The following is a 19,073-nucleotide window of genomic DNA, read 5'->3' on the forward strand; positions in this document are numbered from 1 at the left end:
CAAAGTACCTGAGCAATATGGAGAGAAAAAGGATTAAAATTGGTTATCCATCTTGAACATACATCGTAAATGTAATCATTAATCATAAGATGGAGACCAAGGTTAAAATCAAAAGGAGAGTAAATGGGTGAGTAGTAATGCTCACTTACTCTCTACAGGAATGCAAGAGGACCAGACCTATTATGGTGCCTCAAGTAGTGGGTCTACATGTTTCGCGTCTAGTGGTCCAGCCGGATCCATTGACGCTTCATCAGGGCCAGTGCAAAAATAACTTCTCCAAACAATAAATTAATGTCAACCCTACTGGGGGGGGGGGTTAGAAAACAAAAAAAGCGGTCATTTACTTTGAGTCAACCTGCTACGTCAAAAAAGGTCGCCCATCCCCAGTCTCAAGATAGAGCTCCATAGGTAACACATGTCAGGAACTGGAACAAACAATAATTTTGCTGTGTTTGTAGGTTGATTCACCTACCCTCCTGACAGCATCCCGATCCGAAGTTCCTTGGGGAACTCCCCCATATGATTCAGCAAAATGCAAAGCATCCACAAACTAACAGCATGGACAAATGTGCAGTCCTGCGTGGAGGGGCTGTGGAGGTGGAGAGCTCACAACAGACCCTTTGGCATGAGCTCCTTCCTCAGAGATTTGATCTTTGACATTCAGGATACCTGTTTGGCCCTGGAAAACATGATTGATTCTGTGACAGTGGATTTCAGTCTCCTCTGCACCGACATGGGGAAGATCCCTGCAAGGGGTCGTACAATGGTGGTCACTGTAATGGAACATGTGGAGTCTATTAAAACTCTGCAAGAGGAAGTGTGCCAGCTTAAAGAGAGGGCCCACCGCATACATCCCAGGGACGTTCAGACCCAACAATGAGCTCCTGCTGGGTGTACAAGAAAAGGCAGAGAGCACAGAAATGGAGTGTTCTGTCGAGGACCTTGTGTGTCATACACGTAAACCGAGAGATGCCTCCCCATGCTTTCTGGTCAAATGAGCACATTGGGTCTTGCAATGGTATGGGACCAGACTTCAGCCCCATCTAGCCTATATCCTCAACTTCAGGGACCGCAATGCAATCCTGAGGGCGGCAGGTAAGCGAAAACCCCAGCAATTTGAAAACCACAAAATAATGATTTTCCCGGACTACACTTAATAAATACAGGCTTGGCACATCCTTTGACAAGGTGGAGGCAGAGCTGCAAAGACAGAACCTGCAATACATGAAGATTTTCCCAGCGTATTTGAAGGACACTCCTATTTTCTTGGATCTCTGGAAGATGCTTGGGGAGTGGCTTGAGGGGTGGAGAATGGATTGTGAGGAAAGGGACGTCCATCTCAAGACTGGGGGGGGCAGTGCCACAGCTGGATGAAGGGAGTGAATTAGGTTTCTGCTTTCTCCTATTGTATCTCAAGCATCGATACTATGAAATGAAACTTAGCTGAGCAATTCTGCAGTTGAAGAAGTGGTTACTGTTTGGCTACATTATTCAACAAGGGCAGAAGTTTGATTAGAGGCCTTATTATTAATTTTTATATTCACATAGTTTTTTGTCTGGCGTAATCTGTAATACCTCCATAAGAGAAGGTGAGCCAGAAGTTATAGCTTTGGTTGGAATAGTAGATTGGAAGGGTGGTCAGGTGAATATCTATTACATCTTGTGATTATGCCTTATGACTAACAAAAGTAACAAAATATAACCTTTCAATGGGTCAGATAAATGTTTAATGATTCCACAATTAAAAAAATTTAATTGACCGTTAGAGTAGTGGCATTGGTGGAACTGATGAATTAAGAAATTAATGTTTAGGACCGTTGTGGTCGTATAAAACCCAAGGGAAATATCTGTCGGGTATTTCAAATGGAGATCATGTCATTATTTTTCCTACTGAGTCAAGGGCAGGGTATCTTCTCACAACCAAAACTATATTGTGGCTGTCAGCCGGTGGCAGCTTATGGTGAATATTGTGGTACACCTCTTTTTGCTACGAGTCTGGGAGAAAGGGTTAGCTCCCCCAACCTTCGTATGAAAATCGATCCAACTCTCTTTACTGGACTTTGCATTCACTTACTGTGTAGGCAGTTCATTTTGTACTTGAGATTTGTGTTCTGCTAGAGGGCTCTGTGTATATGTTGTAAGTATGGTCAGTGCATAGATGGAGGCCCATGTACAGTTAAGGTACATACTTGTACATGGCCACCATGTTTAGCTGTGATTAGCATCATGTTCTAAGGATGTGTTTATGCTTGATCAACTAGTGGGTTCCGACTAAGGGCGAGCTCTTTGGACCTGGGTCCATTTCATGTACAAACTATTTTTGTTTGAATTTCCCTTTTCACTAGTTGCTATTGGACAGTCTGGTTCTGAAGTCTAATAACAAAGAATACGGTGGCAGTAGATTTTTGTAGTTTACTAATAATAACAAATAATCCCAAGCGACCCACGCAAAGAAGGTAGGAGCACATGGTGACAGCTGTATCCAGTCGGTGAAAACAGCTTCCATGTCGGTGCCGAACACAGCTGACACCATGACAACAGATTCTACAGGCAATAAGTTTAAAGCTAAACAATAAGAAGGAGAAATGCACCTTATTAAACAAAAGATAACATGCAACCTAAATACAACACCTCCTTTCCTTAATAAAACAAAAAGATGAAAACATCAATAAATGTAATAATCCTTAGATTTTGAAGGCATAACAATTTTCCTTTCCTTTCTCCTGTAACTAGCTGTGGGATGAGCATCTGAAAAACATGCATCACTCTCAACATGTTATATCATCTATAGTGTTATAAATTTCAAGACGTTAATTGCTGTTGCAAATATGTGCACCATATTCAGTACAATCACTTAATATCATATCCTTGTCCAGATCCCAAATGACTGAATCATTATTCACCTCTTTATATTTCCCATTTTCAATTATCTCCTGATTTTTTTTTTTATTTATTTATTTTTTTTATTTACTATGGATCCACCAACCACGATTTTTTGGTAAAACAGCAAACAGCAGAAGGCGTGCCTCTGACAATTTGTATAGGATCAGAAAAATTATAAACCCCATTGGTTGCCTTACTGGGTTTCTTAATCAAGACCCATTCACCTACTTTAAATTCTTCAACATGAGATTTGTTGTCATTACTTGATTCATCATGACCAGATTTGTATCTGCGTGCAAAAGTATTGATTACACACTCATCAATGCTGGAATAATCTTTCAATGATTCAGCAATAACTTTTTGTTTCTGTACCATGTCATTACTCCAACTTGGAGCGAGACTGTTTCTGGAATGCCTTCCTCTTAATAGGAAAAAAGGCGCAAATCCAGTTGTCGAATGAGGTGTAACTCCATACTTTGTCACGCAAATACCTTCTAATATCTTGGTTAGGTGCCATAGCAGTTTGAATCCCTGCCTTAAAGAATGTATATCTTTCCATTAAACCATTAGCTGCTGGAAAATACAGAGGTGTCTTCAGATGTTTAATGCCATATTTGTTAAGGAATGCAGTCATTTTGTTGGAGACAAAATGAGTGCCATTATCAGATACTAAAATATTAGGACTTCCTTTACTAGCAAAAATGTTTTCTAAGAACTAGATAACTACATCATTGGTGGGTATAGCTACAAAATCATAATATATCCACTTGGAGTAATAATCTGTTAAAACAAAGAGAAATCTCATATTTTTAGGTAGTATGTTGTATGGTCCTGAACAATCTATGGCCAATTTAAACCATGGTCTTTGTGGTTTAGGATTAGTACTCAATTTTACTTTCTCAACCTTCCAATGTTTGTCTGAGACCAAACATTCAGGACACTTGTTGACAACATATTCTACCATACAATCCATACCTGGCCACCAATAATGTTTTCTAAACAGCTTTTTGGTACAAGATATTCCTGGATGTCTTTATGAGCAAATCAAATTAACTTATCTCTCAAACTTTCAGGAGGAATAAACAGTCCTTTTCTTATAATCAAGCCATTCTCCAGTGATAATTTGTGGGAGACTTGTTGATATGGTATTAATGTCTTATTCAAATTTCTCACAGGCAGCCATTTATTCAACATATGTTTGTTAACAAGAACAAGCAGGGGATCTTTATCAATGTCTAACAGCCATTCCTGTTCACTAACATAACCTGAGGAATGATGGCTGAAACAAGGCACTTTTGATCTTGACTTGAGTCATATTCATTTTCTTTTTTGATAGGCAATCAGGACATGCAATCAGTAATTATTTCCCCCAGATATGTTTTATTTTAAAATTATATTCTTGCAATTTAGGCAATAATCTTACCGATCTGGCGGAAGCCGTACCTGTCCCATTACCATTAAAAAGAAAAATAAGTGGCTTATAATCTGTAAGCAAATCAAACTCCTGACCCAACAAATATGATTTTCATTTTTCAACAGCCCAGGTACAAGCTAATGCTTCCCTTTCTATGGTGCTGTAATGTGATTCAACTTTAGACAATGAGCTGGAGTTAAAAGCAATGTACATTCTTTACCAAAATGGCCTTGTGTAAGTATGGCACCAAGACCAATGAAGCTGGCATCCACTATTACGGCACATCTATCACTTGTGCAGAAAGGATGTAGAGCAGGTGCTGTTATTATTGTTTTTTTAACTGATTTGATTGCTTTTTCATATTCTTCTTTCCAATTGAATTTCTCTTTCTTTCTTTCTTAATAGACATCCTAAAGGTGCTACAGAACCTTGCACAAAACAGGCATAATATTCACTAAGGCCTAAGAATGATCTCAGGGAATCTTTATCTTTAGGTGCAGGAGCATAAATGATGCTATCAGTCAAATCTTGTTTAGGTTTAATGCCATCCACAGTAATTGTATGTTTCAAGTAATCTATTTCTTTGACTAAAAATTTACATTTTTCTTTTGGAACAGTCATTCCTTTTTCATTGAGTACTTTAAGGACTTTGTCCAGAATGTCATTATGTTCAGTAATACTCCTACCATTCACAAGAATGTCATCCTGAAATGTTTGCACATACTTGACGCCTTCAAACAGGGAATCCATATGTTTTTGAAAGACACTAGCGGCCAACGCTAGCCTGAAAGATAAATGTAAAAATTTGAAGGCACCAAAGGGTGTGACAAATGTGGTGAGATTCTGCAAATGTGGTGCCAATGTAATTTGATGATATGCCGATTTAAGATCAATTGTGGAAAAATATTGAGCATCCCCAACTGCCATCAACAATTCTTGTATTGTAAGCAAAGGAGGCAATTCACAAGAATATTATAGTTGAGCGATCTTGAATCGGCACATAAACACAATTTGCCATTTTTCTTTTTGGACAAAATGATTGCTGAAACCCATTCAGAAGAGTCAGTGAGTTCAATTATGCCATCATTACATAAATCTTCAAAGAGTTTTTTTATTCATCCCTTACACTAATAGGAACTGGTCTAACTTTGTGTTTGTCCAAAATGGCATTACTCTTTAATTTGATGTCATGAATCACACCTTTTACACACCCCACTTTGTTACTAAAAACATTTGGATATCTATCAATGATCCTTTTCAAATTATCCAGGAGATTATCACCATTCACTTCTACTGTGGAAAGAGGAATGTCACCTGATAAAACAGGAGCATCACTTCCTGGTTTTAATATTATTCCCATTTTTCCCAGATCTTTCGATCCAACAATATTACGTTCCTTCATCATAACATACCTTTTTGTCACACTCTTAAGGCCCAAAACATTTAAAGTATCTTCAAAATAACTCAACATACCATTGTTCTGGGCACCAAATGCTTTGGGGTGTACATCTGATTCAACAAGATCTTTGTTGAGTTATTTTGAGTGAAATGTAACATCAGATATAATTGTGATTGGTGAGCCAGAATCAGCCATAACTTACACAGTTTTATCTCCAATCTATGCAGATCCTAATGGATCTTTAAACGATATTGACTCTAATTCGTCATCTTTGGTTAGTACTAAATTGTTGACCAAAACAGGCAGTCTTCCTGAAGTTCATCGATAAATTCCTCCACTGAGTTGACTCTAATAGATGTAGATTGTTTAGTGTTATATCTACAGATACTGAAAGTGACCATTCTTCTTGCAGACAATGCACTTTTTATTTACCACAGGACAGTTAGGGTTATTTCCCAAATGTTGTTTAGAGCCACATCTATAACAGATTATCTTTCTTGTGGTACTTGAAACCTCCCTTTCTTTACTATTATCTTGTTGCCATGTTTTTCTAGACATAGCACAAACAGAATCAGTATTTGTTTCACTGCGATTAATAGCTTTGCTTGAAATTGAAGAGCATTCAATGTTTTTAGCTGTGTCAATGACCTCATTCAAAATAGGATTCCTACATGCAAGTAACCTTCCTTGTACTTTTTTTTACTAAAGCAATTAAAAACAAATTGGTCTCTCAAGTAAATATTCAAATTTTCACCAAATTCACATTTCGATGCTAAAATCCTTAAAGTGGAAATATATTATTTAATGATTTAATACGACAACTGTTTGCATTCGAAAAATCCATGCCGTTCAATCATTGTTAGTCTGTTCACAAAACCTTTTTTCCAGTCTTTTTACTGCCTCTGTATAAACATCCCACAAGCCTTCATGCAGTGTAGGTGCTGTAATTCTAGGTAAATTATCAAAGATCTCTTGCCCAGCATCTCCCAGTAATCCATGTTTCCTTTCATTCGAATGATTGTTTCCATCTATTGCTACCAAGAAGTTTACAAATGCCCTGTACCATTGCTGCCCTTTAATGGGTGGTGTTCCATGAAGCTGCAGGAAAGGGTTAACTTAAACTGGATGTATTTGGCTTGCCGTGTTTGTACAATAGTTAAAAATATCACAACAAAATGAATATATTGGAAATGTTTGAAACAAAAATGCAATTACATTGCTTACTTGTATTACTTGAAACTTGCAAAAAGCTTAGAAATGTGAAATCCTGTGAATTGCTGACTCGAAGAAAATCACTTCCTGGATGTGCACACCCACAATCCTTTGTAAATTACATTCCAGCATGCCCCATTGTTCTTTATGCGCAGACACAAAAAATAGTAGCCATGTGCACCTGTTTATGCTGGTCCAGATTAAGTTTTCCATAGTGGCAATGCTTTACTAACTGTGCTCAAACAAATACACTGTCTCTAGAGCCCATAGCCGTTACCATTAGAAAGTTATTAGGTAAACTGGAGCAGTTGTCAGAAGAAAATGATATGAATCTTACAGTGTTTTTTCTTTATTAAACTGTGCATGGATGAATTTCACTGAGAATTTTCTTGTAAGAAATGCTCAAGTTCTCATTTCAATTGTAAGTGCTCAGTTTCATAGCCTTATAGCGCCATCTAATGTTCAGAGAAAGTATATGGTGTAAATTAATCATAAATCAAATCCTTGATCAGCGGTGGGTCGCAGAAAACAAAATAGCTTTTCCCTCGTCGTCCAATTGTGAAGTCTAATAAAGAAGAATACAGTGGCAATAGATTTTGGTAGTTTATTATTAGTATAAAACACGTAATCCCAAGCGACCCACGAAGAGAAGGCAGGAGATTATAGTGGCAGCTGTATCCAGTTGGTAAAAACAACAGCCGAGTCCGCGCCGAACACAGCTGACACCATGACAACAGAACCTACTGGCAATAAGTTTAAAACCAAACAATAAGAAGAAATGCCCCTTGCTAAACAAAAGATAACATGCAACCTAAAAACAGCACTAGCGTTCAGCTCCCATAAGGCATTTTGACCATCCACATCCTGCATGGCCTGTTCTGCTTCAACCCTCCTACAGAAAAGGCCGAGAAGAAACCTGAAATGTCTCCTATGCCCTAATTGGTTGAGAATCTCTATTTCACAAATAACCATCTTGTGTGATTAGAAATAAACGTCTTGTTCACATCTTAATCAAATGTGTTTGTATGGGCCATGTTAGCTAATCTTTGGATTTGAGACAGACCTTTCCAAATCATCTGAAATTAGTGTGTATTCAATTAGCATGGCTTTGTGGCTGTTGACACCGAGGATGGGGCCAAGACAGGATACCCTGGTAAGTGATAAAGCAGTAAGCGCTGCCTCAAGAAGCAGAGGTAGTCTGCCCATGAAAAGGAAGACACCTTCTCTTTAGCTTTTCTCTTTATTAGCAGCTTGTGTAGCTGATCTGGACCAGCACAATGAACGGCGGTGGGGAAGAGCAGCCACAGCTAACCAGCTTGTGCCCTTCAATGTTCCTTACCTGCTTTGATATTATTTATTACTTTTTAGCTCATTCATTCTGATATACCCTGGGCATTGAGCAAGAGCATTTGACTCTAAAAATTCTGTAGGGTTGCCTGATGGACCCTCTAACTTTCTGTGTGTACTCTTTGAGGGATCTCCCAGCAACAGCCCCCTAACTTGACTCGAAGCCCCCTAAATTTGACTCGAAGGAACCTCAATGATTATCTTACCCTCTGACATCCATTTATTGAAAATAGTGTCCACCATCGTAACAACGGATACCTTCAGGAGGTGCCCCCCACTGCCCCTCCTGAACACATCCTCTCTCCCTGGCACTGTATCATCTACTATTTGACTGATAGAGGTTGAGATAGTGGTCCTGGAACCCGACCAAAGACCATTATTAGCAACAGTTATCTAGTCAAAAAAACCCTACTGTGAAAAACTAGTGCCCAGCGATTGCTCATGCTGTTTTTCAGAGCCCGTGAAGTATTGACCTGAGTCATTAGGTACAGGGTCTGCATGTCAAAACCATAAATACAGGCAGCACACCCAGAAGTCCAAAATCTTATTGGCAACTTAGTTTTGCTTTGTCAAAGGCTTTAATGGACTCCTGGCACTCGAACCCTGAGATGTAGTCATGGGTTAATTTGAGTAAGACATACCGTAGCGCCAATGATATTTTGTTGCAGGTCTTTGAATGGAGCGCAATGATACCCATTGTGCTAATCCTTCGAGTCCCAAAGAGACCTTCCCGAGTTCAAATACTGCTGACAGACTTTATTATTAATCTGCTATTCCATAGCACAGATTTTCGTCCTGCAATGAAATTGTTCTTTTGCGTTAATGTTTTTTGCATCTTTTTGGATTTCTCTTTTAAGCCCCAAACTTTCTAAGCTCTTCATGTTTGTTTTGTATCTTTTAATATCGCCATTTTCTTTGTATAAGATGTATTTCCAAATAGGAATTGATTTTCATTGCAGTGTGATATTTGCTGAACTCTGTTCCTGAGCCGAAACTCATAACCACCACCTAAAGGCTTCTGTTCAACAGCACTTTCCCTGGTAAAGAACACGAACTGAGAACGTGGCCGACCGTTTGCAAGTAATACTTTTTGTTGCTCATTGAAAGCTAGATCACTAAAACACCCAAGTTCCTCTCATCTGCCTCGGCACTGAGAAACAATGAACATAGGTACTCTATGAATGTCTAATGTGATGATTCTGTCTGTAATTATGGAACACCACATCTGCCTCACATTCACAGGCGGAGATGATCTTTAGTGATGATGCTGAATTTGAATGCCACTTCGAAAGTCCATAAGGCTTCAATTATTCTTTGAGGATTGAGGTGTATGCCTCATTCCACCACGGTATCGCCACGCAGCCATCAATTGCATAGTGATTAAAGAAGTAGGAATATGACAGTCAGATGGTAATGCCCTTGCCGCTGCCAGAGGCATGTCAACTGATTCTTACATGCTCTGTCTGGGCACAAAGAAGGCAGTGAGGACTGCCAACTCGGAGATGGCGGAGCAAATGCCCTTAACCCCTGCATCACAAAGCACCACGGTATTCCATAACATAACTTCTCTGGGATGTGTAAGGGTGACAAAGTTCCCGGGATTCCTCTGCTGGTATCACGTAGAGGAAGTACAGACCAGTGGAAATAACCAGAATTCGATGAAACCTTGGGAGGGAGAAGCTTCTCTTGTCATCTCCACACCCAAACCACCATGGTAATGATTAAGATTATGCTCCCGGAATGTGCAGAGATCTCACCTAGAGGAAAATCTTGGGAATTCTTTTGTTGCTGCCTCACAAATGCACAGTACTGACACGGTAATACCTGTGATTTCCATTATACCAGAAGTGTTTGCATAATGAAAGGTAAGCCTTATAATGGCCATTGTGCCTTAGATCCCTGGGAAACTCCTGAGTCACCACTTCTCCAAATGCTGATTCCGTCGGGCAGCCTTGAATGGCTGCCAGGTGCACTAACAGGGTGGTGTTTTGCACTGCTGTACCACAATGGCTCCATCAACCTGTAAGCAAGAGCAAAAGCATGACTGAAATGGCTTCATAAGGCCTAACATGCCATCTGGAGTTCGAGACCAGAGCATGTTTCCAACTGATAATTATATGTGTTTTTGCCGTCAAAAGTGCATTGCTTCCTCGCCTGTATATGAGATGGGGAAACAATGAGAGCGAGGAATGGGGAATCTGACAATTTCAGCAAGAGTCCCCATTATTGTCAACCTCTAAATGGCCACTGTAGTGCTAATATTAGTTTGAGTAGGGGGACACTTCCAAACATACCATTCTGAAATCTACCCCTGAATGAGGGGTCAGTGTTGGCATTAATTGGGTCTAACTCATACATGCTTCTGGTTGGGAGCTTCAGGCTCAGCACCATTAACAGTAAAGTTCAGCACTTCATGGCAAGGTTCCTACGACATCCACTGAACAAATAAGGATGTTGGCTAGATGGAACAGTGTTCTCTCCCCCACCTCCCCATTCCTCAACATATAAATTTGAAGTGCTTTAATAAGGTCCATAATTCTCAACAGAAACAAGCAGTGGCATAGCCACTAGGTCTCACCTTTGGGACCTTATAAGTGGTTAGCCATGCAGCACATTATCCTGGGGGACATATTGTACCCTGGTAGATGTAGGATGTGCATGAGGGGTGCAGAGTGGGAAGTCGAGCCACGTGCCACCTCCAGGTATTAACGCATAAAGAAAAAAGACTGCAGAGGAGGTTCTTTTGAGGAGAACCCATTCCCTATATATATAAGGTGGCCATGATGCGCCACATTCACTATTTTCCCCCTGTGATAGTTGTTGAATACTTTTGCAATGATTATGCAGCATTACTCTACAATTTCTTTTTTTTCTTTTTGCCGCAGGGGGTGCATTTTGAGATGTACGTTTTTAACTTGATACTTATTCATGCATGACAAATTGCTACTACGAAGAACTAATGCAATAAATATACTTTATGGTCTACAGCAAGAGGATTACAGTACAGAGGCACATTTATTACGCCTTGGATTGGAGAACTGAATCTATGTAGGCGATAGTTTCTCAAGCATGGATTGGTGGTTTTCTTTGATTTAGAGTGAGACGTGTCACTGCGGCCTGATACGTTTGTTCTACACAGAACAGAACAAAAAGACAATTAATAGAAAACAGCATGCTTATTACAGCTCCCACTACACTGCTGTACCTGTTTGCCTGCGCAGTGGGACTTTAATTTGTAAAGCATTTTAAGGATATTGAAGTTCATTTCCGTAAAATAAATGACAGAATGCAAAGCAAAAACGGCAGGTATAAAGAAATAAGATTGGGAAAGAACCCAGCATACAACCATATAGATGGCAGGAGGCAAGATGACATCCAATGAGAGGGAGAAAGAAAAAGAGAGGGTGGTCACTGAACAGAAGGGCGTGGGAACTGAGGGGAGAGGCAGGAGTGATGAAAACATCTTGAAACGGACATTACTTAAATTCTCACACTATATTATCACAGGTTTTCCTGAGAGTCCCAGCGAAGGTTAAGCCTCCCAGAAAGACATTGTTGCTTTTAGCCAGACTCTTGCGTTATCGTTGATTACTTGTGGATAACTCTATGGGAAAGTACCCTCTTTTTGACATGGTTACCCCCACTTTTTGCCTGCTGTCAGAATGCTTTGACTGTTTTCACTGGAATCCTGCAAACCAGGACCGCAGTGATTGTGCCCTCTCCCTCTACATTTGGTTGCCTAGGACTTTGCGCACTCCACAGTTGGCATACTGGTGACCCCACAAAAGTTGATAGTATATGGTGCCTAGCTATCCAGGGAATCGGGCCACCAGGGACTTCCCATGGGATGCAGCATATATTGTGCCACCCATGGGAGCCCATGCAAAATGTGCCGTGGGCCTGCCATTGCAGCCTGCATGAAAAGGTGCATGCACCCTTTCACTGTAGGTCACTGCACCAGGTCACTGTAAGTCACCCCTATGGTAGGACCTCCTAGGCCAGGGGCCAGGGGGCAGGTACTTATGTGTGAGGGCACCCCTGCATGAGCAGAGGTGCTCCTACGAACTCCAGCTCCATTGTCCTGGATTTAATAAGTGCTGGAGAGCCATTTTACCCGTGTACTGGAGACAGGTCACTACCATTGCCCAGCTACATAATGGTAACTACAAACCTGGGCATGTGTGGTATCAAATATGTTGGAATCATACAACCAATACTGTTACCAGTATTGGTTGTATGATTCCATGCACTCTGGTGGCTCCTTAGAGGACCCTCCAGTATTGCTCCTACTAGTCTTTCTGGGTTTTGAAAGAAGCCCGTGCTGCTGCCACCCTCCAGAGTGGTTTCTGCCCTCCTGCTGCTTGACCAGCTCAAGCAGGGAAGGCAGAATAAAGGATTCCCTGTGGTAGGGGGAGGCAACACCCTATCCCCTTGGAAATAGGTGAGACATGGCTTGGGAGGGGTAGCCTCCCCAAGCCACTGGTATGCTTTGAAGGGCACATTTGGTGCCCTCTTTGCATAAACTGTTTTGCACCAGTACAGGGACCCCTAGTCCCTGCTCTGGTACGCACCTGGACAAAAGAAATGGAAGTGACACTCCTCTGCCCATTACCGCCCCAAGGGTGGTGCCCAGAGCTCCTTCAGGTGGCCACTTGGTCTACCACCTTGAATACAAGATGTACAGAGAAGAGGCCACTGGGAGCCTCTAAGTGGCCAGGTCAGGTATTGTAATGCCACAGCCTCTTCCTGATAAGTGGTCACCCTGCTAGATGACCAGTCCCCCTTCCTGGGCTATTCATGGTCTCCCTCTTGGGTGGGTCCTCAGATTCGACATGCAAGATTCCAGCAAGACTCCTCTGTATTGTTTACTTCATCTTCTGGCCACTGGGACTGCAACTGGACCCTCGAGGAACCGATAATCTGCAACTTCAACGATGACTCCTCTCTGCAACATTGTTTCTCAGGCTCCCTCCAGCAACTTCAACATTTCCACAGCTGTGCATCCTCCTAGGGTGGTGAGTCTTCAGTCTGCACAGCAAGTAAGAAGGAAACTCCCTTGGAGTTAAGAAGTCCCTCCCCTGCATCTACAGGCACCAACTACAATGTTGACATGCTGCATGGATCTGCTCTCCTCTGGAACTGCGTAGATCCTGCATCACAGGTGGCAGTCTGGAGTAGTCCCCTTGGTCATCTCTGCCAGCTTTCCAACTTGGGAGATTGTAAGCCCTTGCCTCTCCTTGCACGGCAATACCCCTGTGCATCGCAACCCTTGCAGCTACCAAGGCTTGTTTGCTCCTTCTCCAAGGGATCTTCAGACTCTGTGTAGGCCCAGCCCCCAGCACTTATTCCTGCAAAGCACGATCTCCTAACTGCTGCTCCAGCGACGTGGGACTCCTCTTCAGGTGTGCTGAGTGTGCCTCACTGTGACTCCTGTGCCTGCTGGCAGTGGGTTGCCTGTGGGGGCTGCCTCCTCTTCTTGTGACTCTCCCAACTGCTGAAGGTCACCTAGACTCCCCTGCTTGGGTCAAGTCCCCTGAACCTTGCTGGTCCTCTTCAGCCTTGCAAAACTTTTTCTCCATCTCTTACATTTGCCAAGGCTTGTTGGTGGTTTTCCAGCACCACTAACCGATGTGGGAAACCACTTGCATCACTTCTGGGACTTCTCTTTATCTCCGGGACTGCACTGTTGGCCTTCTTCGTCCACCGTCAACCTGGTCATGCATCCACAGAAGAGTAGGTAGTGGCTCCTGCCACTACCGGACACTCCAACATGAACTGGACTTGGTCCTCTTCCTCTGCAGGTCCTCTTCTGTCAGGATCTACCTTTGAGTTCTTCCAGTCTTGTTTTGGTCTTACATAATCCTATTCCAAAGCCCTCCTGTTGGTTTTGGAAAAAAAACAGGTACTTACCTCTCCTCTCCTGGTTGCTAGGGGGCACTCTGGTACTCACCCCTTGGGGTTCCTAGTTCCTCCAGCTCCTTTCTACTGATTCCACATCCTTGGGTGGGGGACTGCCTTTCACATTACACTTTCTTAATATATGGTTTGGCCCTCCCCTAGAGCCCTCACTGTTTACCTATACTTGTACCAGTGCTTATTGCTTTCTATGCTCTTTACTGATTGTTAATTTGCATATAATAGTGTGTTTACTTCCCTCCAGTTGGGGGACTGCCTATTCAGTATTCTAGTATTGTGTTACCATAATAAAGTACCTTTTATTTTTTGTAACACTGTGTGGTTCTTTCATGTGTGAGAGTGCTGTGTGACTATAATGGTATTGCATAAGCTTTGCTTATCTCCTAGATAAGTCTAGAGGTAGCTGTGGACGAGCAGCCAAGAGAGCCCTGGCTTCCTAGACACTGCATACACTTCACTAATAGGGAATACCTGGACCTGGTATAAGGTGATAACACCATAGGTGCTCACCACACACCAGGCCAGCTTCCTACAAACACCACAATGTCTACCCACCCTGTAAGTGACAAGGACACATATACAGCCCGGTGTTTAAACTGCACCGAAGTTTGCTTGGGTCACAAAATCGCATCCAGTATTACTCTGAAACACTCTGTAATACATTGCTAAGACTCAACATAAGAAGGAACTTTAGTGAAATACCTGGATACCTTTACTCATCAAACTCTAAAGTGACAGGTGCCCCAGAAGTGACACCATCAATGACTGAGAGCCCTCCCCGGAACTGACATAGGTGTATTCATGTGGATTGTGACATCATCTGAACACGTGTAAGCCACGTGTCCGGGTTCTACCACATAGTCAGGGTTATGGGTCAGCCCTCAACGAATCGGAGCTCCTCTGGGGAGCAGACATCCATGACGTGCTGTAGAGGAGTACACCTTTTTTGATCCGTAGAATGCATATAAGGAGCCTCCTAAGTGGCCCATGCCACATCCAGGAGCCCCATCCTGAATGAGCTTGATCTGTCATTATGAAGAGATACAACCCCCTCATCAAAAAGGTGGCCTTCGATGGTGGATTGAACAATATTGTTGATAGATATTATTGTAGCCTAACACCATTGATATTGAATGATAACGCACAGCAGGGTGCCCCTAAAGGTGTGGGTTATGGCATTACGGGTTTTCAAGAGGACCTCTGCCATCGCTTGAAAAGCTCAGCTTCAAGGATTTACTTTAGCTGATATCCCCAATAAAAGGAGACAGCAGCGACAGTGATGCCTTGTGCATCGAATGAAATGTTGGAAACAATTTAATCGACACATAACATGTTGAAAACTCTTTAGCCCCGCCATACTCACAGGTCTATGAAGATATGGGGTTTCTGGAGGAAACTGCTCCATAGGCTTTCATCGTGCAGCAGTTGCATGCAAACTCTGACACCGGTTATGCACAGATGGACCTATGCAACTTAAGATTTCAGAGATGCCGCTGAGTGTCATGAAAATGACGAGGATAGTAAAAAAAAAAAAAAAAAAGAAACAAAAAAAGCTATAGACACAATGTATATACAGTGATATTTTAGAGGGGTCACTGTTAAAGGTTAGCGGCATAACTTTTTACTGCTTATGCTGTTCAAAACAATCTGAAAGTTCCACAATCCAAAACAAAGAGCCACATAAGAAGTGTGTTTGTGCCTATAATAGTGCCGACTTTGAAAAGGAAACTCCAGGCGCCCCCTACGATGCCATATGGCCTGTTAAAGGTTTTGCTGCGACGGTTGTGAACACCTGTGTCAAACGTGACCATTATAACCTTTGTTACTGTCATAAAATTAATGATCCATAGCAGGAGGCTCACAAGTGTCTATACCGACTCATACACATTAGGAACAGTTTGCCATATATGTAGCAGGCTAGACCCATACAAGGTATATATGCTGGTAAAGGTGGTGTATGGGCTATCTGAGGAAAATAAATATGTCCAGCGTGATATGATTAAGATACCCAATACTCAATCTAAGGGATGTGTACATATTTTGAGAGAAGGTTGAAAGAAAGGGTCATAGAAAGATGTATATGCGATATTTATTTTAAAAATAGAAGAAACAGATCCTTAACTCAATTAAGACTGTTTTAAAAAATGCTGAGTCTGACATTAGCGGGTGATCACTGTATTATTTAACGTTACTTACTTACCCACTCTTAGGATGAGCATCAGAATGTTGCTGCGCAAGATGCTTATGAGTTACACCCAGGATACATGTTTATTGCCAGAATGGTATATGTGCTGGTTAAAGAAAGAATAGCTGAAATACACCCTGTAACTCTGTGTTATCTGAAGCTTTGTGAGCCACCTACGACGATGCAGTGTGACTGTCCTGAGTGTATCTCCAAATGGTGAATCAACACGTGGCTACCTACACTGATGAATACTGGAGCACTTACAAATGTCGTACGCGGGAGTTAAGACTATGGCCGATGATCAGGTTACAAAGCGCCTTGGAGCTTCTGACAGAAGACTGTTTCAGAAATAAAGGTTTCATATTGTCTGGCCTAGAACTGTACAAACATTTGAATGCCGTCACTATCCTGAGTGTACAAAGTTATAGGAGAGGTAAGCGGGAAGTCGTGTCTAGAGCCATTGAGTGTATATCTGTAAAAATTGCAAAAGTTGTGACGCTGGAGCCAATTAGCGGCCTTGCCCCTAGTAATGTATGTTGCATGTGTCCTATCATGTATACATAGTTAAAAGACAGCAAACTATCCAGCAATGACAATAAGGCGTGTCCCAAGAAATTGTAAAGTAGGCTGTGTTTATGTTTTGCTAACTTTCTTTATTTTTAATAAAATGACCTTACACAAAACAAGCGTCTTTCATTTCATGGGTTGTAGAGGCTGATAACATGACAGTGGGTTAAGGAAGCTTTATTACAATACAAGAGGGGTCAGTAGCTTTGGGAGTGTCGAAGTGCTGTTTAGAAGGATTCTAGTTGAAAATGAGCTGGTAAACAGAGTTCGGATGAAGACTTGGTTATCTGGGGAAGAGGCTTATTCACCCTATAATCCAGGCAGGAGGTATTTTAAGAGGAGATCCACCATTGTTAACACGCAAATAGATTATCAATGGCAGGCGGACATAATCAGTCTTCAAGATTTAGTAAAGCATAATAACGGAGCTTGATATATATTAGCAGTCAAAGATGTATTGTCCAAGTATACCTTTGCAGAAGAGCTAAGCGATAAAAGTGGGTCTAGTGTCACCAAAGCCTTTAAAGCCATCTTCAGGAAAGGTTGAACCTCTCAAAAACTTCATACAGATGCATGAAAAGAATTTGTAAACTAATCATTTCAGAAATTATTAAAACAGCATGCTGTTCGTCATTATATAATGCACTGGGAGGTAAAAGCAGCTGTTGTAGAGATTGTTGACATAACTAATGCACAGGGAGGTAAAAGCAGCTGTTGTAGAGATTTTTAACAGAACTTTAAAGTCTAAGATGTGGAAGTATTTCACAGCCTACAACACCTACCAATACGTGGATGTTCTTCAGGCTTTTATAGGTGTTTATAACACCAGTTACCACAGAACTATCAAAAAGTCTCTCATAGATGTAACTCCAGATAATTCATTAAAGGTCTGGAGAACGGTGTACGGAAACTCGTTTGCTGCAGGTGTAAAGATGTCTCTTTTAAAAGAAGGTGACCATGTTAGGATTTTAAAGTTGAAAGGGGTCTTTACGAAGGGTTACCATCAGACTTTTAGCAACAAGATATTTATAGTGGACAGTGTGGAGCTTAAAGTGGATGTATTTATTTATAGGTTAAAGAACTACAGCGGGGAAATGGTGTCAGATGTCTTTTACAAGGAGGAGTTACAAAAGGTACCTGACGATCTGCACAGGGTGGACAGGGTTGAAAAGATTCTGAAAAGGAAAGGTAGCGGGGCTAACAGGCAGGCCTTTGTCAAATGGAGGGGATGACCCGAGAAATTTAACAGTTGGGTGTTGGGCAGCTCCCTGCATGGGGTATGAGTACAGGCAGGTCTCACTGTAGGCGTCAAGATGGAGACAGCACCATTTTATATTACTCTGCCATCTAACACTTCGAAGGGTATGTTCCCTGACATTCAAATTTCTAATTATGCTGTGAAACTGGCTAAACCTGTGGACTTGAAAGGGGACTGGGAGATGGCCCTAACAGAAATCCAGTACCCTAGAACATGGAATACATTTTCAATGCTCAAGGCTAAATTGACTATAAAACATGCTCTGGACCCCTTGATCATTCAAGCAGGCTTTCCACATGGCTATTAACCGTCACTGCGGTGGTTGAAGCCATCAAAAAATCCATAGCCATCATTGAACTGTATACAAATATTCATCTAGTGTTAGATACTGTTAGAAGGAAGGTGTTTCTTAAAGCTCCAAATCGTGATACCGTGTTTAGTTGTATGGGTAAATTAAGAAGAGTTTTAGGAACAGTACAGCATATAGAAAGCCAAGTAGAACCGGACATTTCGTGCCCCAATATTAACAGTGATTTCTACACACACTACATGTATAGCGACATTGTAGAGCCACAGAGGATCTGGGATAGTTATTCACTATGGGTAAGATGGGTCCAGGTGAAGGATGAAAATACCATGATGATTAATATTCAATACAACAAACCCAACTACGTCGCAATTTCTTTAAAACATTTTGATGCTATTTCGATCATAATCTTCGGTAACCAGTCTGAGCAGGTGTCCTTTAAAGACGGGAAAGTTATTGTTAAGCTTCATTTAAGGCTGTGCCGCGACAGTGACTATTAAGAAGTCATCATGGTGATTATGAAAACATACGGCAACCTCTCTATGTAAACGGATTACTGCAGAAACCAGGCCGGATATTGTGGAC

The 19,073-nt window shown here is 41.6% G+C and overlaps 1 protein-coding gene across 4 annotated transcripts in view; it reads left to right on the forward strand.

The window, feature by feature from the left end:
- LOC138284105 (transient receptor potential cation channel subfamily M member 7-like) overlaps positions 1–19,073 on the forward strand; it is a 1,183,984-nt gene that overhangs the window by 634,529 nt on the left and 530,382 nt on the right. The window contains exon 1 of one of the 4 annotated variants that reach the window (XM_069222539.1): positions 9,225–9,335. The exons of the other annotated variants lie outside the window; for them this stretch is intronic. The gene's annotated coding sequence lies outside the window, so the exon portion shown is untranslated. Of the gene's footprint in view, positions 1–9,224; positions 9,336–19,073 lie in introns of those variants that run through there. 4 annotated transcript variants of the gene reach the window in all.

Source organism: Pleurodeles waltl, chromosome 3_1 (genome assembly GCF_031143425.1).
Source record: "Pleurodeles waltl isolate 20211129_DDA chromosome 3_1, aPleWal1.hap1.20221129, whole genome shotgun sequence".
Taxonomy (NCBI): Eukaryota; Metazoa; Chordata; class Amphibia; order Caudata; family Salamandridae; genus Pleurodeles; species Pleurodeles waltl.